General features: G+C 40.4%; 1 protein-coding gene and 1 long non-coding RNA gene across 3 annotated transcripts in view; both read left to right on the top strand.

The window, feature by feature from the left end:
• The first annotated feature begins 6 nt into the window (after positions 1 to 6).
• On the top strand, positions 7 to 4043 carry LOC127472230 (uncharacterized). The gene is made up of 3 exons (XR_007904919.1): positions 7 to 118; positions 1588 to 1656; positions 2819 to 4043. It is a non-coding gene; the product is annotated as an uncharacterized LOC127472230 (long non-coding RNA).
• Positions 4044 to 4383: 340 nt separating this feature from the next.
• The window catches only part of FRYL (FRY like transcription coactivator), a 159854-nt gene continuing 139596 nt past the window's right edge, over positions 4384 to 24641 (top strand). For both annotated transcript variants that reach the window (XM_051789874.1, XM_051789872.1), the window contains exons 1-2: positions 4384 to 4559; positions 17237 to 17445. The gene's annotated coding sequence lies outside the window, so the exon portion shown is untranslated. The remainder of the gene's footprint in view (positions 4560 to 17236; positions 17446 to 24641) is intronic.

Raw genomic sequence — 24641 nt, 5'->3', positions numbered from 1 at the left:
GCGCGGAGCGGTGAGTCCCGGTGAGGGAGGGCCTTCCCCGCTCGCTTGGTTTGGCACAGGGATAACACGGGCATGGCACTGCTCGGCTTGGTGGCCGGCTCGTTGGTCTTGATTGAGGGTAGTAAAGCTTTTGTCTGCTCGTGCATTGCTCGAATAGGTATGTTGCCCACAGGTTTGTTAACCGGTTGCTAAAGATGCGTGGCCAGAATTTCCTGAAACGAAAGGGTCTCTTGCCTATAAAAAGAGCTGATCTGAATCAGGACTAAGCAAGGGCGTGGTGGGCAACTCTGAGCTCGAAAGTGATACAAATTTGGTGGTTAGGATTGTATTGAAGTGGAAGACTAGGAGGGTGCTTGCCTCTAGCTGATGCTGTGGAAATGGTAGCTTTAGAGGGTGCTTGCTGTTTATAGAAATCAGGAAAAGCTGAGGGAAAAAATAAAAATATGTTTTGGGAGTGCAGTGTATGCCTTGGCATTTTGTTGTAAACATGCAGTACTATGGCTTGAATTCACCACATCCTGATGTGCCCATACTTGCTCATGGAATGCACCACTCCCTTTTAGCCATTCCTAGAGCAAGCTTTACCCTGGAATTTAGCACACTTATTAAGGCAATTTATTTCATGCTTTTTCTCTTATGTTTCAGTACATTCTAGGCAAAGAGTACAATGGGTTTTTAAAGCCTACACTTTTGTGGGGTAGGGCATGTTTAGAACTGCACATCCTCTAAACATGGAGCTTCAATGGGGAGGAAATAGCAATCAGTCTCCTTCACTGAAGAAAATAACGAGCTGCTGTTTTGCTTCTCCGTTGTAAAATTAATAGTTATCCATTCAATTTTCTCACTTCACTGTCTTCAAGTCTCTTAGACTTCTAATGGGAAAAAAATAATTACAATCATACAGCAAACTGGTGAGTTTACCGTCCTTTCAAAAATCTTACCTAGTAAAGCCTGTTTGTGAGATATTTAAAGGTTTCACCTGGCTACGCAGGATAGAGCATATCCACATCCTTAGCACTTTGTTCTCTGTACTCAAGCTCTTTTTTGAAGTTCATACATAGAAATGTTAACAAGGACACAGTTTCTGCCATCTGGTCTACTTCTATGACTTCCTTTATACTCATGCCATCCTTCATGCAACTATGAGAACTTTAGTTTAAAATCGGTCATGGTATCACCAAGTCCTTCTGAATAAACATAAAATGTTGCTCTCTGGCAAGCTTTAATAAGGCCAGATTTACAAAACTGATGGACAATTTGTTGAAAGCATGAAGTCATGTATTTTTGGACTGCTTTAGGAGTCAAAATTATTTTTAGAAGTATTAAAACTCATCTATGTTTTTAAACTTTTTATCTTTTATGACTTAGTATCAACTAAGAATGAAAACTATATTTGAGATTCAAAATACTGTAATACAGAAACTTTACAGTTAATATTTAGAACTTGGAAGTTATTTCTTGTGAAGGAGATGCCTCAAAGAAGGAAAAAGGAAAACTTTCAAAGGATAAGATTCTTTTAAAACGAACTGATTACTTATGTTAACAAGAAGTTGAAAGGTGTGAAAGTCACTTGTTTTCTAGTTGCAGTACTTTGCAAAACAAAGTTACTGGTGAATATTCAGAACTCTTGAAGCCAGAGCTCAAAGAATAAGTAAGGTGAGTTGTATGCAGTCTGTCAAGTGGTTTAAAAGCTTATCTTTCTGATAATTTTTATTATGCCCTTGTTAACAGTGTAAGGCTTTCTATAAATCCACTCAAAGAAGTGGCCTAACAAATCAGTTTAGTTTTACGATAATGTATAAGACATAACTTAAACAAGTAGACGTGTAAAAGAGCAGGGGTAAAAGCTGATCTGGTAAGGAAAGTCACAGAACAAGTACTGCAAGTTTATGTAGTCAAGTACGTAGCTGGAATGATGATTTTTTTTTGGTTGGTTGGTTGGGGTTTTTTGCCTTTTTTTGGGGTGGTTTTTGTTTGTTTGTTTGTTTGTTTGTTTTGGTTTTTTGTTGCTGTTGTTTTTTGCTTGGTGCTCTGGAGAATACAGTAAAATGTAACAACTGAGAGGTTCTGGTTCTTCAGTGGCTGCCAAGAGTCAACAGGACTGTGTTGGAAAAATCACTCTCTCCCTAACGAGAAAATAACAACGTCTCATACCAAAAAAAGAGCATTGTTGTAACTACTATAACTGGTGGCAAACAAAGAATCAGTTATTTGCCTGAAGCATTATGGCACATCAGCAAGAAACAAGAGTGGGTGTCTTTGTGGAGCTGATAGTCAAAGCCTCAATTAGTAAGGACTTTACCCACATAGATAATAATTGCTATTAACTGCTACTGTAATGTATTTTGTGAAGTACTTTACATTTTAACCAGTCCTTAGGCTATTTTGTAAAGCAGGCAGGTAACGGGAGAATTTGGGTTTTGAAAGTAGCGTCATGTCATTGTACATCCTATAAAGTTCAGGTGCTCAGGGTTAAATACCGGGGGTCTAATTTTCACTGGTGGTGAGGTTCTGCTGCTCCTCTCTATTCCATGGATGTATATGCATTTAGTGGGAAGATCAGGCTGAGCTCCTAACTCGGGATAACTTTAAAATCAGTACCAACTTGTGACGTAATCTGAAATGATGTACAACACCAGTAGCAATGAATCCTGTTTTTCTCGTTAGGTGCTCTATCACCCAGCATTTAGACTGCGGTACAATTGTTAAAATGCAATAAAAAATACTCCACAAAATTCTTAAATCTACAGGAAAGAGTTAACCTCTTCTCAGCTACCAGTAAATCATTATTTTTTCCTCTCCTGCTTTCTTTTCCTAGTGGTTTCTGCAAGTTGATGTACATGTCTGCCTTAAGGATGTGCAGCCCATGGACATAAGTAGTTTAGCATGAAGGGACTTTTTACTCCAAAAAACCTAGAATTGTACAAAGCGTGTAACAGAACTTTGAACTTCTCCTACCAGAAACTATACCAACTGTTGTGCTGGTGCATTTGTTGTTTGTAAAAAGCATACTTTTCACTCAGTTCTGGTTTTGTTGGATATGCTTATTATAATACGGTACTTGCAAGACAGGGTTATGTTTAACATTGGGAAAATGGTGACTTAGTAGTCTTTCTACTACTGTTCTGCAGATCTTGTGTTATCATGCTCGACGTGTATTTATTTTTCCTTCTTCCTCCCCTTTGTTTTTTTTCAAGCCTGGAAGCTTTGAGGCTATTCAACAGAAAATATAGTTACTTTTTAACTACTTAAAATGTTAATGTTGGTACTGTTTCTATTAACATTGTCTCCCAAATCTTTGGATTGTTTAGAAATACATTGTTACATCCAGCCACCAGACCTGTTGTATTAGTGAAATATTGGCCCGTCCCACCCAGTGCCAGCTGAATTTTCTCAGGGTGATGTTGTGAATTATCTTATTGCTTTGCCTTGCTGCCAGTGTCACTTGCATTGCGATAAACCTTGCAGCTTGGCGCCTGGGGGAAATGCGTGAAATCAAAGTGAAGTTCCAATGGCCAGAGTAGCCCAAGTGTTTTATGTGCTGTTCAGGGGCAGCGACAGCTTTCCCTTCCCTGCCCCGCAGGCTTCCCGGGAGCCAGTCTGCTCCTGCGGGGGAGCCCGGCGGCTCGCATTGGTAGAACAACGCGAATAATTCCTGGCAAAAAGGCGGTATCTGAGCATTTGTGGAGCTGGCCGAGACACAAGTATTTGCCCTTTTTCGTTTGGGGGAAGGGCGGATTTTCCGACCACTTCCTACGGGAAAAAGGAGCGCCTAGACGGCACGGGCACGGCGCGGCGGGACCCCTGCGGGGCTTCATCGCCTCAGTAGCCAGGAAAGTTCCTTGATGTTCCCCAGCCACGCTGCCGCTGCGTGCCTGGAAGGCGGTTTTATTCCCGGCTACCTTGTTGATACCGGCCTTCTTAACGGCAGCGGCCGGTCCTGCTCTCGCCGGGGGCGCGAAGGCTTCTTTGGGCCGCGCTCCTGCCAGGCAAGCCGGGGGGCACGGAGCGGGGGGCCGGGGCGCTGCCCGGGGCGAGCGAGGTCGCGGTGCCGGTACCGGAGCCGGAGGGGCGGCCCGGGGGGGGCGGTGCCCCGGGGCGCTCTCGGGGGGCGGGACCGGCCGCTGCCTCGGCCTATGGCGGCCACGGGAAGCGGGCGAGCGCGGCCAATCGGAGTCTCGGCTCGCCCCTCGCGGGCTGGCGATTGGTCGGGACGCAGGGCGGGGGCGGGTCCGGGGACGGGCCGGGCTCTCGGGAGCCAACGGGGCGGGGGCAAGGGGGCGGTGCCGCGTGAGTGCCGCGCGCCTGCCCCAGTGAGCGCGGGCTCGGGCGGGGCGGCGCGTGCCAATGGGGCGGCGGGGGGGGCGGGAGCGCCGCGCCGGGACGTCGAGGAGCCGTAGGGGAGCGGCGGCGGAGGGATAAAGCCGGCGGGGGATGCCGGTGGGGCGAGTCGCTCACCGGCTCCCAGCAGGGTCGCTCTGAAGGCGGGGGGGAGACGCAGCCGCGCTGGGGAGGAGGAGGGGCGCCCGGGGCTGCGGCAGCTTCCACCGGCGGGAGAGGTGAGGCAGCGGACCTGGGACCCGGTCGTGGCTGATCGGGGGGAGGAGGGGGGTGCTCTGCCCCGACGGGGACGGAGCCCGCGGGTTGTGCTGTGCGGCTCCAGGCGCTGGCTCGGCCCCGGCCCGCGCCGCTTTGTTTACGGCGGGGACGGGAGGGAGGGAGGGAGGGAGGGAGGGGAAGGAAGGGAGGGCAGCGTGTGGCCGGGCGGCCCTGCCCGCCGCCACCGCGGAGGGACGCGCAGGACAGAGGTGAGGAGGGGCCGGCGGTGCTGCGTGCGGTCGGCACCTGGCGGCCGGCCCCCCGCCGGGCTCCGGCCCTGTTGCCTCAGGGACACGGAGGCTCCCCCAGCCCCTCCGCGGCCCGCGCCCCGTCTTCTCCCGCCCTCTTCCGCCTCTTCCTCCCTGGCTGCGGCCCCGCCCGTGCGTGCCCAGCCTTCGCAGCCGGCGGCCCCCGGAGCTCTCGGGATGGGCGCGGCGCTCGCACGGCCCCGCGGGCCGAGCGGAAAGCGGCGGCCGCCGGCGGGCTCGTCCCGCCCCGCCCCTCGTCCGCACCCGCCCGGCCGGCCCCGGCCGCCCCCCGCGGCAGCGGGTCCGCGCAGCCGCCGGGGCCGCCACCGCCGCGGGGGTTGGCAGCGCTGGGAGCGGGCCAGGCCGGCCGGGAATGGCGGGACGGAGCGGGGAGGGTGGCACGGAGCCGGGCTTTGTTCCCGGCCCCGCCCCGCCGGCGGGTGCCGGGGGGCTCCGACGGAGAAACGTGTGCCCCGGCTCCGGGTGGGAAGGGCGGTGCGGGCGGACAGCGACGCCCCCGGCTGCCTCTCCCGCCCGCCGCGCAGCTGTCCCGCTCCCTCGCCTTTGGGTGAAACTTGGGATTTCGGAGCGGCAAAGTAAGAGACGTGTGTGTGCGCCCTGCGCTTGGTGTGTAGTGCCTCGCTGAAGGAGTCGCTCTGAGGTGTTCTTAGGACGAAGGTTGGCTTTTATAGTTCTTGAAGCGTCACATGGACGTACTAACGTGGCTATAAGTATTGGAGGGGCTTAATTAGTTTACCCCTCTCCGCTTCCATGTGTATATTTCTAGTATTTTGGTAAGGTGATAATTTTTATTGCTCAGTGAGCAATTAATTTTTGTGTTTTGACTAGAAATCACTGGGCTGGCAATCAGGGTAGCTCTAGGTCAAAAATCCTAAGGAATCAGACGGAAAACACAAAATAAACCCCAAAACTCAACAAAACCCCAGATATTTTGGTGGCTGCTCATACCGAGTGAGTTACAAAAGCAGTTTACTGATACAGTTTTAAGGAATAGTAAGAAAATCTGGAGATGAGGTAGCAAGAATGTAACCTAGACTTCCTTCAGAACTACAAATCTAAAATCAACGTTAGGAAAGAAATATACTAAACCAGAAAGCAAGTTCTTCTTTAGTCCTTTGTGCACTGCCTATCTCCCAGGCGCAGTCTTCATGGAGTGAGAAAGACTTGGATGGTAAGCCACTTTCCTGTAAATGCAGACCCGAAAGAGCAAGGTGTTTATATGTTACTGAGGCATTAGGTGAAGAGCCCACTTCTTGGCAGGAGCAAGAGATATGAAGCATATAGAATATTGTGGTAAAGAAGATGATTTGGTGATTGAGCGTTGGGTAACGTTTCTTAAGTATTTCCTCAATGTGTTGTTTCCTCGGTAGGGTGTTTCAGTCGCTTTGCTTCTGTGTTGTTACTGTCATGCTGAGGATATGTGCTGAATACTTCAGAATCTCTGTGGAAGATTGTTGACCAAGTGCTATGAAACCACACACTGATTCTTATCTTGTGACACTACTGCAGGAAGGAAACAAACCCCTCGGTAAAAATTGTGTTGCAGGTTTAGTAAGTCACATATTTAAAGATGAGAATGACGCTCTCTGTGTCAAAAACTTCCTTTATCTGTGGTTTGTAGAGGTCCTTAGTGGTACTTGATGGTGGTTGTCAGTAGACAACTGACTTCCCTGGGCAAACTGCTGCTGTGAATGGCTCCTTATTTATATTCCAAATGTGATTTGGTTAAAGCCTGTGCTGACTTCTCTGGAAGTGGTTTCCTTGGAGCAGAGCAGCGGTGTGTTGCTTTGGGATGTTGTAGAAAACTGTTGCTGAACTTCATTTCAAAGGAAAAGTTGTTTAATTCTTCTGTGGGGTTAGTTAAGGTAAAGTTGGAATATTAAACTAATTCTGTTTCTGTTTGGCTGGCCTAAGTGAACCAAAGCATGGTGATAGCTGGTTCTCATGTAATAGCATGGTTCCTTTGAGGAGGGAAGTTGGAGTGTTGCAGAGCTCACGAGTGGTCCTCACATGTTTTATTTCACTGTGGATATTTGTCTTTCTAATTTGGGGGGATAAAATTAATTGGTATGCTGAAAGTTTTTGCTAACACAATTGAGAACATGCTGTCTGTATTTACTTTTTCTAAGAACTTAAGAAGATTATAATTCCCTCCAGTGGCTATGCATCAAGGAAAACAACTTGGAAAAGAACACATTCTGCATCAAGCAGGAGTTACTTATTTTATATCTAGCTTTGTATTTCAGGGGGCTTTGTCTTCATCATCTTGCCTAGTGATGACCCCTTCATTATTGTGAAAGAGACCAAAAGACAGTTTTACTTTTTTTTGTCCGAGTTCCTTAAGAGGCATATAGACAAACCTTCCACTTCAGTGGACTTCCATAATACAGAACATGGGTGTCTGATATGCTCCCTCTGTCTTAGAGTGCCATGAGCTTTTAGCAGTTTTTGTCTATATTTAAGCTTTAGGTTAACAGAAACTATCGGTGTCATGTGCACATAATGTCAGAGGAAGGACCTTTGGGTTATGTGAGTTACTGTGACAAAAATGAGGATAATAGTTCAGGGTTTGTGACCTTTATCTGTAGTCACTGGCCTGCCTTACCAGTAGGAAATTCAATGTAGCTTATCCCTCAGAGGGAGAGCAGCTGGCCTAGCACACAGCCTGGCTGTTGTTTACTGCTTTGTACTGCTTCTGCATGCTCGCACCCAAACAACTTTGAACCTTTACAACTTCAGTATCTGTAATAATCCTCCCAGGAACAACAGTGGACTGGAGAAGTGTTGCAATGTTAGGAGGTTTTAGGATTCAGCGTTTTCTTGTCTGGTCTTGCTCTAAAACCCGGTAAACTTAAGTAATAGACAGCCAGACTGACTCAGAAAGGGTTGCTTCTGCCTTTTATATTGACTAAAAAAGCAGTTCTTTCTAGTATTTAGCTTGCTTATCTTCAGTGTTTGACAGTGAAGTGTCTTAAGTATGTATGTACTGCCATATAGCTCTGTCTCTTCTAAGACATGTGTTGTCCTTCCTTCCTTCCTCTCCTCCCCTCCCCCAAATCTATTATAATCCCTAATTCCCTCTGACATGAACACCTCCCAGGAAGAATGACAAAATACAGTCTCAGATAGCAAGTGTCCAATACTGTCACTGGAAGGTATCAGAAAGGAAAAAATCCTCTCGAGCTAGTTGAACGACAGTGTTTGCTCTTGACATGGCTTCAGTTTTGAGGGATTTTTGTGTTTATCCCTAGTTCTTCCTAGTGACTAATGTTTGCATGCAAAAATAGAAGAGGAGCAAATATTAAAAACAAATCCAAACCAAACTTCTAAAGTTGAGTTTGAGGTTCTCTGAAATGTCTAAATATTTGGTCTGATACAATGGCCTAGTGCCCAGAAGCTTTTCCTGTAAGCTCTGGGGGTTTCATGGTTTGTTCTTTACATGGGTATTCTATGGGTATTCTTGCCCTTGTCACCAGCTCTAACGTGAATTGTTTCTTGCATTTAGTGACGCTAGTCAAAGCTGAGCTGTGTGGAGTTCACACAGACCTTGGCACAGGAGGACCTTTCTTTTGCTGTTCCAGCTGCTGCTTTGGCAGGTGGTCCATACAGGTGTTAGAGAACCTTACCTTTCAAGAGCTGGGGCTGGGTTAGCCTGAAATAGCTGACTTTTCATCAGAGTCTGTAGCAATAGGCTTGGGACTACTGACATGCCACTTGAGTGGTGCAGCTGGTCAGTTTGGAGTTAGTGTGGTGACCTGTTTTCTTCTTTTGCCCTCTTTTTCAGAAAATGAGGGAAGACTGCTGGGTTGGACCTTTTTCTCCCCTCCTTTTTAAAATTTTTTTAATTGAAGTTACATGAGATGGTGATGATAATAAAACCAGCTTTGTGTCTTTTGTCAGCTAGCTGTTGGAAGAGTACTTCAAAGTTAAGTAAGCGATACTTTCAGGAGTATTTGTAATTTTCCAGTTGTAAGCTAAAGCAGTTTATGGCAGTGGCAGTTGCCAACATTATTTTTTATTTTAGGTAGCAATTCTTTTTAATGTTTTTTTTTTTTTTCCCCCTTATCTTCAGTGTGTTTTTAGAGAGTAGTAGTATAATTTTGCTAAACCAGCTAAACCAGACTGTTTCTTGCTTGGGTGAGATATTTCCTGTTCATGTGATCATCCAAAAATCTCATCGTTGCCTTCTTTCATATATGAAATATGCATGCTTTTTAGCATGCATTGACCAGATTTGCATGAAGTATTCCGGAGACAGTTACAGTGGGATTTTATAAAGGTCTTTTAATACTCTGGTAGATATATCTTGCTGGTAAACCTTAAGATCCTTCTTTCCTTCCTTAGTCCTCTCAAGGTTTCTCTGCTTTGTGTATTCATAAACTGCAGTTTATAACAAAAAATATGACTGCTCAAGTATGTTACATTAAGTGGGAAGAGATGCTATAGGTTAAATGCAGCATTAGGAAGTATCACTGTTTCCAACAGTCCTTGGGCCTACTGTAGTTCAGGTCACAGTAAATGATGTTAATTGTACTTGTGTAGAAAATATTCAAGGAGCTCAAAGATAACTTAGCAGTGTGTGAATAAACAATGGAGAAGAGCAGAAAGAAAACCCCCATTTGCTAAAAAGATCCCTGTGAGATTATGGGTAAGACCTGCCTTGCAACTTGCAACCCCATTTGTTTAGCCTTTCACAGAAAACTTAATGCTGTTGATCTTTTACTGCTTGTTTTTTGTAGTAGTTTCAAAGGCAACAATTGTGTAGGTTTTGCCAGCCCTATGCAGTTAAGTTTGTTTGTTTGGAGTAACTGAATATAATGTTGGATATGTTTATAAAATAAGAACTGGGGAGAGTGGTGAAAACTACAAATACAGATAATTTTGTTGTACTTGATCCAGAAGATAAGGCTCTAGTAATTCAGTGTGGGAGACTGTTAAAAGAGAATAGAAGTGTATAAATATTCCTTCACTTTTTTTAATTCATTACCATAAGCCTTGAAAATGTTATGATGAAACAAGGTCTCAGGAATTCACATTTGAAGCTGGTATTGCAAAGATTGACTTTGTTGTCCAGTTTTGCAAAATGAAGAAGCATCGTCTTTTGTAAATGCCATGTCCTTAGTCCTTAAGGGGACTTGGAGTTATCAGTAGACCTGTACAAAGGCTGATTCTCTGCGGAGGTGTTAGCATGGAAGATAGGTTGCAGTGTTCCTAGTCATTTTTATCTGTCTTGCATGAGAATAGTCCTTATCAACACCACTTCTGTTCTTGTGCTAAATCAGAAAGAACTGTTAGGGTTGTGCCTGTGGCAGCTGAACATTTTGACATTGACAGAATTTTCATGATCTTAAATTGAACTAATCTAATCTGCCACTAATGCTGATTATGTTAATAAAAAGATTGCTGTAGGCAAAAATGCTAAGTTTTCTACCTCTGTAGATATCATCCAAAAAGCTGTATCCAAAAAGCTGAATAATCACTGCCTTGTGCACTGTGACTGGCCAGTTTATTCCCTGGGATTTAGTGATGAGTAGTTGCTGGTCCTGTGATGGCAGTGACTCAGGGAGCTCCTGAGGATACCCCACATCAGCTTATAAAGAGAAGGAGCTGGGAATGACTGCACTTATTCTTGGGAGGAGTAGCAGTTTATGTAGGGCTCCCTGACACCTTCACTTGGATATAGCAAACCTGTTTCTCTGTTTCTTGGCACAGAGGTTATGAAGTTTCTTCAGTTCCTTCAGTTTAGACCTCACCTCTGCCTCCCCATTTGAAACTACTTGGTGGTAGATATTGCATATAAAATTGGGGGATGAGAGATATTTCTTCAGATGGAGTTGATACGTGTGTGTGTGTGTGTGTGTGTGTATTTATATATTTACATGTACCTACTTGCAAAATTGATGGGTGAATAGCTGTAGAATAGCTGGTTAGAAATGGTAGATAGCAAGCATGGGAACAGAAAGTTACGTAAACAGAATAAATAGAACAAGCTTTTGGGGCAGGAATCTGAGAGTTTTTACCTGTATGTTTCTTCAACACTTTTGTATACTTTTGGGCATTTGCTGTATTAGGGAAAAATGAACCTTACTTAAAAGCATTTAAGAACACTTGTTCTTAAATGTCATGATCAGGCTTTGATATTACAGTCTGTTATTCAAAATCTGTAAACAAACTATCAGTTAGGCACAGATTACACTTGTATTTTTGTGGAAGTGAGGTAAATTGTGTGTGACTGATTCAATCCAATTTGAAGCCCAACCTTCTGTCTCCTGGGAGGATATCTAAAGAAGGTACTGCATAGTGAGTTCCATGTTATGCTGTAGTGCAAGTGTTGTTCTCGTCTTGTGGTTTTAAATTAAGAATAAATTATTGTTTTCAAGTATTTCCTAGTCTCCATAATTTTAAAGTAGCTTTTATTGCTGTGTGACTCCAGGTAAATGATGCAGGTGTTCCAAGTTTAGGAATTGGCATATGTTAGGGACACAAGTAATTTTGAATTTAGCAGATGGCTCTTTGAAAACTACTTTGTAATTGTTATGGAAGAGTAGAATGCATAAGAGAAAACACTAGGGCTTTCATAATGTTTTGTGTCCAGAAACAAGAATAATGTTTCAACTACTTTTCTGTTTATCTTATTGTTATGCTGGAGAATGCACTGGCCTCATCTGAACTTCTGTTAAAGTAAAGCAGCAAGTTAATATCTCAGCCTGTGTAAATACAGATGCTATGAGCTCTTCAGGTTAAACACTTTTAAGAAGAAAGAATGGGTAGAGATGGTCTGCAAGTACAACAAAGTCCGTCCCCATTCTGATTGTTGTATTTAAAAAGCAATTGGCATTACTGTCTTTTATATAGCATTTGTATTCTATTTCCAGAGGTCAGAGATTATTGCACTAGATTGGGATATATCACTTTAAATATGTTTTTCTGAAACTGCTTGAGTTGGTAAGAAATCTGCTAACTGATGTTATACTTGCTGTATTGTACATTATCAATGTTATACTTCATTGTTGTCTGGTCAGCATGTTTGAAGAAGTGCTAGTGTTTTATATATGGGACCTGAGTTTATTGAAGCATCTATTGAAGATGCTTTGAGGGGAGGAAGTGGGGAAAACAGCTTCCTGCTTTGTTCAAGGGAGTAAAGTGGTGTGGCTTTTTGGGGGGTTGGGGGAGAGGGGAGGTAGTATTTATTTATTTAATCCATGTAGACTGTGCATAAAGTTCATGTTGATTCCTCCTAATGTTATATAATAGCTAAGAAGAATTTTGCCACATTTTTCTTTTTCTTTGTACAGACACAGTAACAGAACTGTCAGTGTTTTATAGTTTTTGGCACTTTTTAAGAAAGAGAATGTATTTTGAGCTTTAACAATCTGTTGGGGAGGAAAAGTTGTACATGAGCTGTTGGTTATTTTTCATTCAGTAGTTTCAAGTGCTTGAACCCTGCTAGATGCTGATCTCCAAAAGCTGATGGAATAACAAAGGATATTTGGTTTTGGTTTCATGCTTATAGGTTGATTTTTAGTTTAGCTGTGCTTGCAATTTATTTTGTTAAAGGGGAAAAAATGAGTTATAGTTTCTAAAGCCATTTGGCATTTTTTGCATTTTCTCAGTTTTTGTTGTGGTGGTGGTGCAGAGGTCAGAGTTTGGGGCTTCTTGCATACCCTGCTCACTCATGGAAGTTCTCACTTTTTTGTTGCTGAAATTTTGTTAAGGTAGATATGATGAACGATGCTGTTCAGATCAATGCAAACTCCCCAGAAGCACTGTTGTGTTTTACTGTTGCAGGCAGCAGTGCATCTGAGGAAGGTGATGGTTGTTGCTCTTGATTAAGGTCTGCTGTTTTCCCTTCCTTGTGCATATGAAATAAGAAGGCACAGGTGATGATAAATGTCTAGAAGACATAAGATTAGGCAAGCTGAAGTCTTATTTTCATTTTTTCTCTTAAAATACTTGTGTGCCAGCACAAAATTTTAAATACTACACAGACTTAGTTTCAGCAGTTTTCCTGGTAGAAGCAACATTTCTTTCAGGTAGCTCGAACATCTGGATTGCTTACAACCTCTGCTAACAGGAGAGAGCTGTAATTTCTTGGTTCTCTGCAGATTACTTGCAGATTGGACACTCCTATTTTGCAGTTTCTTGAAAAGCAGCACAGAAATACTTTATCTCAGATTAGTAGTCCCAATTTATAGTTGGTGTAATACAAAATAGCTAGGGTCACTTTTTGAGGGGCCCAGAATAATTGGTTCTGTACTACAGCTGAGGAAACATTCCTCTAAATCAACAGTCAGAAAATAGCAGAGGTAAAGGAGTGATCAGAGGGCATTAGCACTGAGGAAAGGTGTAATTGCATCACTGGTTTCTGAAGGCAGTGGGTTCCTTGTCCTGTGGCACTAGTAAAGGCAGTTTTTCTCAAGAGACTAATTTGAGAAACTGAAAAGGTTTTAGGCCTAGATGGAAATACCCACTGCTCTGGTAAAAACACAGTTTGAATTTTGAGTACTCTGAAATGAGATTCTAAAAGATAAAACCTTGTAGTAAAGATTTAAAGAACAAGCAGGTTTTGTGGCCCTGGTCCAATGTACATGCTTTGGGATTCACTTACTTTTCTTAGTCCCTCTTCATGCTAACTAAGGAAAAGAGAATTCAAATAACCCATTTTTAAGTTTGAGTTATCTTGGTCAAATTACTATATGTTTGGTGCCAAGCCCTCCTCTGAATTTTATCTTGCAAGTCCTTCTCCACTACAAATGGGAGTCTTTTCAATTGAACTTTGTTAGTTTGTAAATGGAGAGCTTTTTGTGATTCTTGGGAGGAGAAAATGTTGAACCAGTGAAACAAATGTAGTTCTCACGTGCAGGTGGTTGACTGTATTCCAAGGTTTTGGTATGACAGAGATATGCAGTTGTTTTTTCTTTTCCCATGAATCCTCTTAGGTGATCTTGATCTGTCTTGTGAGTTAACTCATTTCCATATCAGTTATGTAAAAACTGAACCCACATCAATTTAATGCTCATGATCTATGCATCTTCCAGTTGCAATATTTGTGTTTAATGAAGTTCTTCCTGCACAAGCCCTGCAAAGACTTGCTTTTTGCATTAGTGACCCTTGTGTTTCTCCTGTTTATGATTTTTGTGGTTCCCCGTATTTAATTGATCAGCAGCCACCCAGCCTCACTAGTTGTGTGACAGTGGAGTGCAAAAGGCTGTGTTTCAGTAACAAGATGGTTGGTGAAACTGGGAAAATAGTGCATGACTACTGTGTTCTTGACAGCATCTAGTAACACTCAGTTCCTCATGTACCATATTTAGTTTGTGGTGTTGATTATTGTTATATTATTAATATACCTAATACTGTTACTGAAGCAAAAGAACCAAATTGTTACTAAAAATCTTCTGTTGAGACAAAGTGTACCAAGCTTCAGTAAGGAAAGGGGGCAAATTTGGGTATCAGTAACCTGGAAAGCTTCATTCCCCATTTTATTCTTATGAAATCCAATTTTGTGAGGTAGGTAGCATGGAAACACCACTTCTAGCAGTCGGCTAAGACTATTAGGATTTTTCTTTCTTTTGAAGTATCATCTTATTAAGTCTTTTGGGTCAATAATTATGAAAAAGGCCCTAATTTAGTGTGTTGTACATATCTGAAATGCAGGTGCTTACACTTTGATTTCTTGCAGCATTAGTTTTAATCCCCATCCCTGAAGTTTCTGGGAATGATCTGCTGTACCACCTCTCCTATGCTTACCGATGGCGTAAAATGTGCTGAACTGAAACATCTAATTGCTGCTCAAAAAGTAAAGTTCAGTTCAGTCTTGCATAGTAGGCAGCATTATAGCAGCTACTCTGTGAATATAATACATCAACTTGAATGTAATTGAGATAAAAGTGCTCTTTTAAACACCCCCTCAAAAAAGTTCATGTAGTAAAAGGTACATATGCTGTTACTTTATCAGGTTTGAGGTTGTTTGGATTTTTAGTTGTGTTTTCCAATTCAGGATGTTAGAGGAGTTGTGATTGGTTTTTTTTCAGGTATGAAAATTTAGACGTAGCAACTGTGTTTTTTGAACTATTTTTTGAACCTTATGATAGCAGACCTCTTTTACTTCTAACTTTATGTATTTTTTTTCATGTTCTACCTCTTGCATTTTCATAAGTCTTTCATAGGGGGGAACCCCAAACACCAAACCTCCACCTGTGTGATACCTTTGACTTCAAACCTGATAAGGTATAGTTACATTTTAACTTCTTGTCGGCTGCAGCTAGGAAATGAAGCCCAGTGAACCAGCAAAACGCTGTAATTTACTGTAAGCTTCACTTGTGTCTGTTGGAGACTTTTGACCTTACTGCTGCCTTTACTGATACCTTACTTTCCCAGTAGTCAGAGTTAATCTGATCAGATTGATTCAATGGGATTCCTCAAGTTGTATTCAAATACAACTCTAGTTGTACTTGAAGTTCTGGACAGCAGCTGCATTTTAAAATTCGTTATTGCTCATTATGTACCACCAAAACTCTTGAGCACCTCGAGTGGGTTTTCATGTGGGTCCCACCCTCTGGGGTCTTTCCGAACACCCTGCCAGCTGAAGTGACAGGATCTTCCTGAAGCTTGGACAGCCAAGTCAGTTTTCAGCTTAATTTTATGCCCTCCATTAAGCAGCTGGGCTGTTGGGTGGTGTGTTGGGATGGGAAGGGGGAGATTCAGTCTGGTGGGATGAAGAAGGAAGATGTATGTGGTTGTATGTGCTTGCTCGGAAGGCAGCAAGCAGGGAAGCCTGTAAACTGAATGGATTATGTATCTATGAATGTATGTTTTGCCTGAGAGAGTGAGCTAAAATGTCAGCATACTCCAGGGTGGATTTCTCTCTGGGTATTCTTTCAGTTTTATGGAGGGTAATATGTCATGGATTTGATTTTGTTGAAGTGCTGTTCACAGTGAGTGTACTTGGGGGGAGGAGTTAAAAGGACAACTGACACACACTTTGGGGATGTAAGGTTTGGCATGAATTGATTTAAACTACTGCTTACCCTTTCTAAAAAAGGGCAAAAAGAAGAGAAAAAAGTGAACAGTACAATTTATTGATGTAGGTAGGATGAAAGGCCATATGTTTCTGCTGCTCAGACAGCAATATTGACTTGCCCTAACTGTCCGAAGAGGTAAAAACGATGCTCACTTGATGCACTGCACTGTCAATTGCACAAACTGCAGAAAACAGTTGATATTTTTATGAAAGAGTTACGAAATTTAACTTGCTTTTTCAAGGAATTTTGTAATATGTTCCCAATTTATATATAAACATCAACTTGCATTCTATTTGCAGAAGTTTATATAATTTCCTTGCTTGTCTCAGAAGTCCCACTTTTAAGCTTTCTTTCATATCTTAAAATCTTCAGGATGTGGCTTTTTACTTTTAGATTGCACTTATGTGGGTCTCTCTTTTGTATTTTTGGAAACACTAATTAAGAAGTAGAACAAATTGTACATAAAAGAATTGGTGATGATTGAATGGTTCACACATCCTTAAAGGAAACTAGTACATTTGTATTGCATCAGAGCACTGATAAAGTCATGTTGGATGTACCAGGCTTTTTTTACATACCTGGAATTGTTCAGGCTATGAATTTTAAAAAGAAGAAAAAAAATTTTCCCCATATAAACTAGCTGATCTGATGTGGTGGATTACTGCTGCACGTTGAAACTTGAGTAGTGAAAAGTGCTTGATCTACCTTCAGGGTGGAATTAAAAATACTAAAGTGCTTTTGCTATAGTTTGGTGCTATAGGAGAGCAAAACCAGACTGCTGCTTAGGCAAGTTGTGGCAAGTATGTCACTTGCATACATACTTCTGTTGTGAAGGAATCTCCAGAAGTTCTCAAGGCTTTGTTAGGGAGACACAGCTGAAATATTATTTGTTTCTTTTTCTAACCACATCCTTGTGCTAACTGAGCAGAGGAAAAAAAAAAGTACAAACCAAGAAAAATCGCAAAAGAACTAAGTAAAAGGACTAATATAAAAAAAATTATTAAGGATGACTTGCATCTGAGAGTGATTATAAATACAATTAATAAAAATGTTTGTAATTAAAGTGCAACTAAAATGAAAATAAATAATGGACACACAGAATATACTGAGTGTGGGAAAGTGTTATTTTGGTGTGAATTTTAATTTTTCTTTTATGGGGAAGAAATCATTAAGAATCATTAGCTTCTGAGCAGAACAGCAATTCTGAAGACACATGTAACAGATTTTTATTGCTTATAAGTTTTCAATGAAAAATTCAGAATTCTAAAGCATTTGGAAAATGTTGACTTCTCTATGGAGTAAATATCTAAGGTTTGACTGGTTTTTTTTCCACTTTCTTTTCAGGGTTCTGTACTTCATTTGTTTGTACTGTGTTTGGAGACCTTTCTCCAGTATTTGCCTACATACCAGCCCCCTTGCAGCTGTTTACATCTAGTTGTCTGCTATCACATCTCTAAGCACCCGTTGGACTCGGGGGAAAATGTCTTGATGGATCCATCCTAAGTGTGATAGGCCAACAGCTCTCCTCAGTGGTTAACAATGGCTTCTAAGTGGTAAGATCTTTTCCACAATACTGTCATAAATAGATTTTCACGTACCTTTTCCCGTTTTTGCTTAGGTCTTTGTTATCTAGATTGCACTGTTAAGACACTTTGAACTACTGCTTCAGATATCGATTACCTCAATAGAAGACTGTCTGTATTTTGTTAAATCAAATAATATTTGATTTAACACAGTGTAGTAAGTGACCATGGCCAAAAGTGAATGTCTAAGGAAGAGGTTAAGAACAGGGCAAATAGCCTCCCAGTCATCTGCAGCCTGGGGACTTCCAAAGCCAGTGTGGTTTCTGAACATTTAGTAAATCTCGAATTGTACACTTAGTAATTGTTTTGTGTAATTTCTGTATGTTCAACAATTCTCTCAGGTTTCTTTCACGAGCTTCAGTGCTCGGAGCAAATCGGAATCAGCGGGAGCAGAGCCCTCCCTCCTTTGGGATGTGCGGGCGGGCGTCTGCACTCTGCTCCCTTGTGGGTGAAGCCCGGTACTGCAGTTCATTAGCAAAGGCAGCCGTAGGATCATGGAAAGGTTTGGGTTGGAAGGGACCTTAAAAGATCACCCAGTCCCTTAGTCAGCGTTCTAATTCCTAAGTCAATGCCTTATATAGATGCTTTTTTCTTTGCTGCTTTTCACATAAGGATTCCAGTAGGAAATAGATATGCACTGATGTCAAGCACAGGGCAACTATTGACGATTAAAGCACTTTTGAGCTGAAATGAGTATGAATAGATCCAACCAACATCCAAAACTGTCCATCAAAAGTAATGTAATGCACTGCTCTTCTATAGGGAAGTAGTAAAACTGATAGACTGTACTTCTTTTTGACCTTTGAGAACAGAGAGTGCGTTGATGTGACAGGAGGAAAATATTGATGTGCAGTAGTTTATATGGTGTTTGCTACGTGGACTTCAGTATTCAAGACATTTTGTAATTAATTATATATTTTATATTATTACTTTATAGAATGTAATAGAATATTTTATGTTCTATTATTATCTAGTTGTCATTAGTAATTAGAATATTATATATTCTATAATATTTTCTCATAGCTCTGACTTTCCTTTATTTTGTATTGTTGTATGTGTTCTTTACAGGAGAAGTATATAATAAAATAGAATCTGAATGTATGTTAAGATCTGCCATTGAATCATCTCCAGTGTATCATATTTATTGTTTGCCTCTGTCACTGATTTTCATTTCTAATTATATAACATGCTGACTTGCTTCACTGTAGTTTGTTAGAATTTTATACCGTAATAATTTTTGTTCTGATGTGTGTATTCTTTCTCTCACAAATTAATAAATTTGTTGTGTGGAAGTTTACTTTGAACCTCCATATCTTTCTATTGCTCAAGGCAGGCAAATACATTTTTTAGCATTAGAGTAGGAACTCCAAATCTATCTTTTAAATGAAATAGAAAAATGGAGACAGAGAGTTTGAGGACAGTATAATTTTTTACTGTAAGTTGTTCTCCTGTGGAGGCTTATCATGCTTTGGACAACTCTAGTTCTACCTCACTTTAAAAGTTTTTAGAGATTATTTGTGTTTCTACGTGTCTGTATGTTTATATAGAAAATGTGCTCCAGTTACAAACATGAAGTGTTTAAGGTTGAATTATGTAGGTTTTCCTTATTGGGAACAAGGCTGTTCAGTGCTAATCTAGTTTTTGAAATACTTCTCAGTAATAATTGTGCTTTCTGTGCTTCCTGCTAAACGTTTAGAAGGCAATCAGGTAGTAGGTTTAAAACACATATTATTAGCATTGGGTCCATAGCTTTTGTATCTCTTGTCTGTCTTCTGTATTAAAAGCCTACTGTGTTTTGTGTGGGCAATAAACATGCTTTGGGGTTTTTTTGGTGTGGCATTTTTTTCCCCTCCCGCTTCAGCAAGAAGTAAAGACAAATCATCTGTCAGGGTGTATTTTCCTGTCAAAGAATGCGGAGCAAGTTTTATCTCAAGTGCTTTCCTTCAAAAATATGTGTGATAAGGAAAAATAGTATATAGCTGGGAAAATGTGCCAACTGCCATTCTTCTGTGTTGCTCATTTACTCCCTGGAATTAGTTCCCTAATCAGCCTGGTTGCTCAGGACTTCATCCAGTCAGGTCTTGAAAACCTTACACGCCTTCTCTGTAAAATTGTCTGGAGCATCCGTTATGCTGAAAAGCATATTTCTGTCTGTAAATGCAATTGCTGAACAGTATTCAGAACAATTAATGTACCTGTCAATACTTGACAAGCATTTTTGCAAGTGTAGCACATAAGTTTGGGTAATTTTTTTCCAGCATAATTAAGGAAATAAAGGTCCATCAAGAGTAGACAAGTGTGGTGGGGTTTTTTATTTATTTATTTATTTTAAATTTTCCTTGTTCTTATTCTTTCTTTTTCTTCTCCTTAAATAATTATTTAGGATTAAAGCAGTACTTGGTACTCATGACCCTGGTCAGCAGTTTCATTAGCTATGTCTATTTAAATTGTAAAATGGATATTGCAAAACTAAATGGAAGCATTTAAGTTCTCTCCTTATTACAAAGTTTCTATTAAGATATAGCTCAGTGGGATTCAGTGGCTTTTAAGAGGGCTTTTTTTTTTTTTTTTCCCCCACCTCCTGCTTCATTTGGACATTAGTTCTCACTCTGAAGCCTGAATAGAGAGGGATGTTTCTGCTGAGGAGCTTTGAAGACCATACCTAATTGTAGTGACAAATGACTTGCAGAATGCCTCACTCGATGCCTTGTTTTTCAAATGATCTGGAACATCTGAGACACATCTACCAAAAAAAACTCCAGAAGATGAAAATGCTAATAGGGACACAGAAGAGCTGCTTAATCTGTGAAGTGGGAAAGCTGTGTGTGTCAGACCAGAGGAGAAAAAAATCTGTTGAACCTGTCTGGTAGAATTTACCTTTGGCAGGATTCTTGGGACTTTGTGCTACTGCTGTCTAGAAGGTCATGGGTTTTGTTTTTGTTTTTTGTTTGTTAGGGGCTTTTCTAGGCAACATTCAACATGCATAAAATTTCTGTTTTCAACATTTTTTAAAGCTTTTTCTTTTTGAACTTTTTGGCGTGAAGAAACAGCTATGTATCTTGACAATGATAAATTTTAATTTGATAAATATTTGTTACCCTATTTTTTTAATGTAATCCACTTCTATATTAAACATAATATACAAGGCATTTCCAGTGGTGTTTTTTAACACCTAAAATGAAATACATTTGGCCTTCAAAGGGGCTAGACCTGTTGTGGATTTCTTTTAGAAGTCTCTCTATGCATCAGCAGGGAGGTGGTGGAGAAAGAAACTCTGTATGCTAAGTAATTTTGCTTTTGGTTAACATTGCACTATTACAGCTCTTTATATCTATCTACATATATAGAGAGACATACACACACAGCTCTCTGTATCTGTATGTGTCTTAAATCTTATTTTTAATGCTCTTTTTGATCAGACAGCTCTTATACTACTGGTTGCGGAGATATTGCTGTTCTCCATTTGCAGCCAGCAACTATTTACTTGAAAGCAATTCACTTGGAGAAGTGCTTAATTTAAAAGAAAGTGACTTATTCATCAAGGTTTAGAGTAACTGCACAAGTTAAAAGCCTGTATTACAGTTTAAATATATGATATATAATGGAATGGAAACCAGAAGTCTTTAGGGAACTGGACAATGCTTATCCCTTGGCTCGTAACTAATGAAAACACTGTATGTCTTTAAACAAAACAAGTACTTCAAAGACCAGGAGACAATAATAGGCATTTTTTTCAGAGATTTGGGTGAAGCACAAGTGATGCAGCTAGTTCTGATATCTCCTACGTAGCTGCAGAGCTTTCCTGTGGAAACTCTCTGTAAATTCCCCTCCCTTGTGCCTCTGCCCAGCCTGGCTTAACATATCCTGCCTCACTTGGCCCAGGGCACTTTCCATGTACAGTGTACCACTGGTTGTGAAGTTCTTGCTTCTGCTGTCCTTAACTCATTCTCAGTAAAGTTCTGGCTCAGAAATGCCTTATGAAGTGCAGCAAGGCTCACTTCTGATGCAGACCTGATCCTTTGATTTGAGCCACATGCTAAAGAATGTAAGTATTCAGTCTAAAATGTACAGCAGAGTCAAGGAAGGAGTAACAGTGTTGTGTGAAGAAAGGAGCCCTCTCTTCTAGGTGTACTTCGCTACTATTCTTAATTTTAACCATATTTCATTGGCTCTTCTGTGTGAGTGATGAAAGCTAATTCTGGCGTGGACAAAATGAGAGTCTTGACCACTGTGTATTTACATTTGTAGACAGTCTGCTGGCTTGAAACAATTTTACTGTAAGCTGACCTGTGTGTGTTAAAAATGTACATATAACTTTTTCTTCAGAGACTTCTTTTCCTCTTTAACACACCATTAGCTTGAAAAGAATGGATTATTTTTAAAATTAATGATTAAGAAATTGAAACTAGTAGAGTTGGATTTTTTGCCTTTTTTCAAAAGGTGGAAGTAATTCTGGCCTTTGAAAGTTGTTGTGTTTTTTTTTTTTTTTTTAAATAATCCTCTTGTCTTGCTCTATTACAATTATTAGTCTTTTATTATTAAAAGTCACAAGTGAAGAAAGCGCTTCTGTAGTCTTTCTGTTCTCATCAGATGACTGGAGCATCAAATTTTCTTTAAATAAAGGAATTCTTTGCCTTTCTTGGTGATCATGTTCAGCTAGGTCTTTAAATTTCAGTGACTTCCTCTTTCTGCTCTTCAGTGGCAGGTTATTTTTTTTTCTTCTTGCTTCTAATTCTAACAGGCTTAACCTCTCCTTCAGATAGGTGTAATACAGCAGTTCTCTTCCAAATCTAAATAAGGAATTTTTTCATAAATCTTTTATAATGCATGCTAATCTCACATACATTTCTTCTGGCATTAGAAATTGGAATAAACTTTTTAATCTGATGATGCGTGTGAGTTAAATGTACATCACTGCTGTTTTGTCTTAATCTGTACTTTTGAAATTATCATTCATGTCTGTCTGTTCTATAGATCCACCTTAATTTGTGGTACTTGAGAAGAACTACTAATACATGGAGGTGCTCTTTGAGCTTTTCTGTTGCCCCCAGGTGACTGTCAGAATGCCTGAGCAGTGGAGCTTGTGTGTAGCAGCAGTAATTTTGCCTTGATTGCTGTCTTTTAAAGGAAAGTGTTCGCTTGCCTTCTGAAGCTGCACAGTTAGTGTGCTGTGCATTTCTTGTTTCTTTTTTTAATTTTATTTATTTGTGGTGGTCTTATTTACCTTTCTGCAATTTTAAAAGCTTTACTGTGATAATATGACTATATTTAGCAAGCAAACCTGCGTGGGTGTGCTTAAGTATGTAAATATTCCACATAGCATAAAAATGGAAGTTTTCTCTTGGGTGGCTCAACAATTTGTGAGGTTAGGTTCATTCCTGTTTCTATGTATTTGCTTACTTAGTGACTTTGATGTACTGAGGAGTTGTAATTCTACCAGAGCATTTAGCATCTGTGTTTACTTATTTGCTAATAATAAAAAATTGTTGGGTTTTAAACTTATTTTTCCTTTTTTTCTTTCTTGCTTACTAGAAACATTTTTGGACCTTAATTTAGTACGTAACTTAGTTGGACTTGTTTCATCTCAAGTATGTTGCAGCATTCCAAATAGGAAGATTAAACAAGATTTCATCCAACATCTTACACTGGAAGTTAGAACTTCCTCTCCTGTGCTCAAAGCCCTGTAACCAAACCTTGCCAAACCTAAATTATATCTATTCTCTTTCCTTTATAGAAATTATAAAAGTGCAAATTCCCTGCCTTTTTTTTTTCAAGGTTTTTTTTTTTTACTAGGTTGAGTTTAAATTTCTACTTTTCTTTTTTACCATGCATATAAACTTTCTGTGGCCACATTTCAAAAACTCTATTTTTGAAAGGGAATAACTAAAATAGATGAGAGTGGATGAATGCTATGTAAACCAAGACAGAACCTGTATTTAATGTAGATGTTGAGCAGTTTTTCATTGATGTTGAGATAATGTAGATGTTGAGAAGTTTTCAATGAAAAACTGAGCTTATGCAGTGAACTTGGTAAATGTGCTTGTTTTTTTAATAATAGAAGCTATGGAGAAAAGACACAATGAAAAAAGGATGGTAATTTCCACAGGTCAGTAACATTTTAAACATGCCTGCCTTGTATAAAATTTAAGCACTAAACTAAGATTAGGTCAGGCTTGGTAAGGGAAGCAAGATAAAAACATGCTGTATGTGCTTTTAGGATTGGAATGAAGGTTATTTTGAACAGGGCTTTCCCTGGCCATTTGACTTTTATGCTTTGGGCATGATTTTAAAAGTTGACCATTCAAACAAAAATTCTTCTACAGAGGTGGGCTTTCATGTAATGTGAGAGAAACTCTTTAACAGAAACAGTGACAGTGACTGTGAAAACCATCAACTAAATAGGCCAAATATTGTTTAAGAAGTGTATGCTGAAGTACTGTCCTTGAGTAATTCTGGAAATGTATGTGTGTGCTTGGTCTCTGGTTATCACTTACTGTCTGTGTTCTGATTGTTCTATGCATTAATGCTTGGCAATTCTTTTTCTGTAAAGCACTTAAAAAGCTTTTGATAAAGGTTTTCAGGTCTCAATTCCTTAGAGATCCAATTTCATAGCAGTGTTGCCATTGCTGTTCTGGTTTACTGGAAGCTGTTCCACAGACTCTTTGGTTTTGAAATGTTGTTTATTTTAATGCCCTTTGCATGGAGATATCAACATCATAATTGTCATCATTCACTTTGATCATTTTGTAAGGGAAACAAATCTGGCCACTTTGTTATGAGATTGTGTAATGATGTCTTCTCTTGGTGTTTCTTCTTGCATGGAAATGGGTATGATTCAGGTTATGTGCTGCTGCAAGTTCTTATTTGAAGAAAAATCCCCCAGTGGGAGAAATTCATAGGTTTGGAGGATCTTGTGGGATATATCAGTACTTGGAACAAGCAAGAGGTTAGCAACAGGAAGCCCAGATCCTTATCCCGACTGAGGATTGTAGAAGTTGTGGGATAGACAATACCTTGATCTTCTCAGGAACTCCTAATGAGTTCAGGAAAGCATGTATTCTTGCATGCAAGTTCAAGATAAGAACAGTTAAAACTTAATATATAAATGGTAAAAGTTTTGGGGCTTTTTTATTAAACAGAATAATATTGTATTCAGTCAGTGAACA

This window comes from Manacus candei, unplaced genomic scaffold, assembly GCF_025592945.1.
Source record: "Manacus candei isolate 608988 ecotype Guabito, Panama unplaced genomic scaffold, ASM2559294v1 h1tg000028l, whole genome shotgun sequence".
Lineage (NCBI taxonomy): Eukaryota > Metazoa > Chordata > Aves > Passeriformes > Pipridae > Manacus > Manacus candei.
This window is presented reverse-complemented; position numbering and strand designations above follow the sequence as displayed.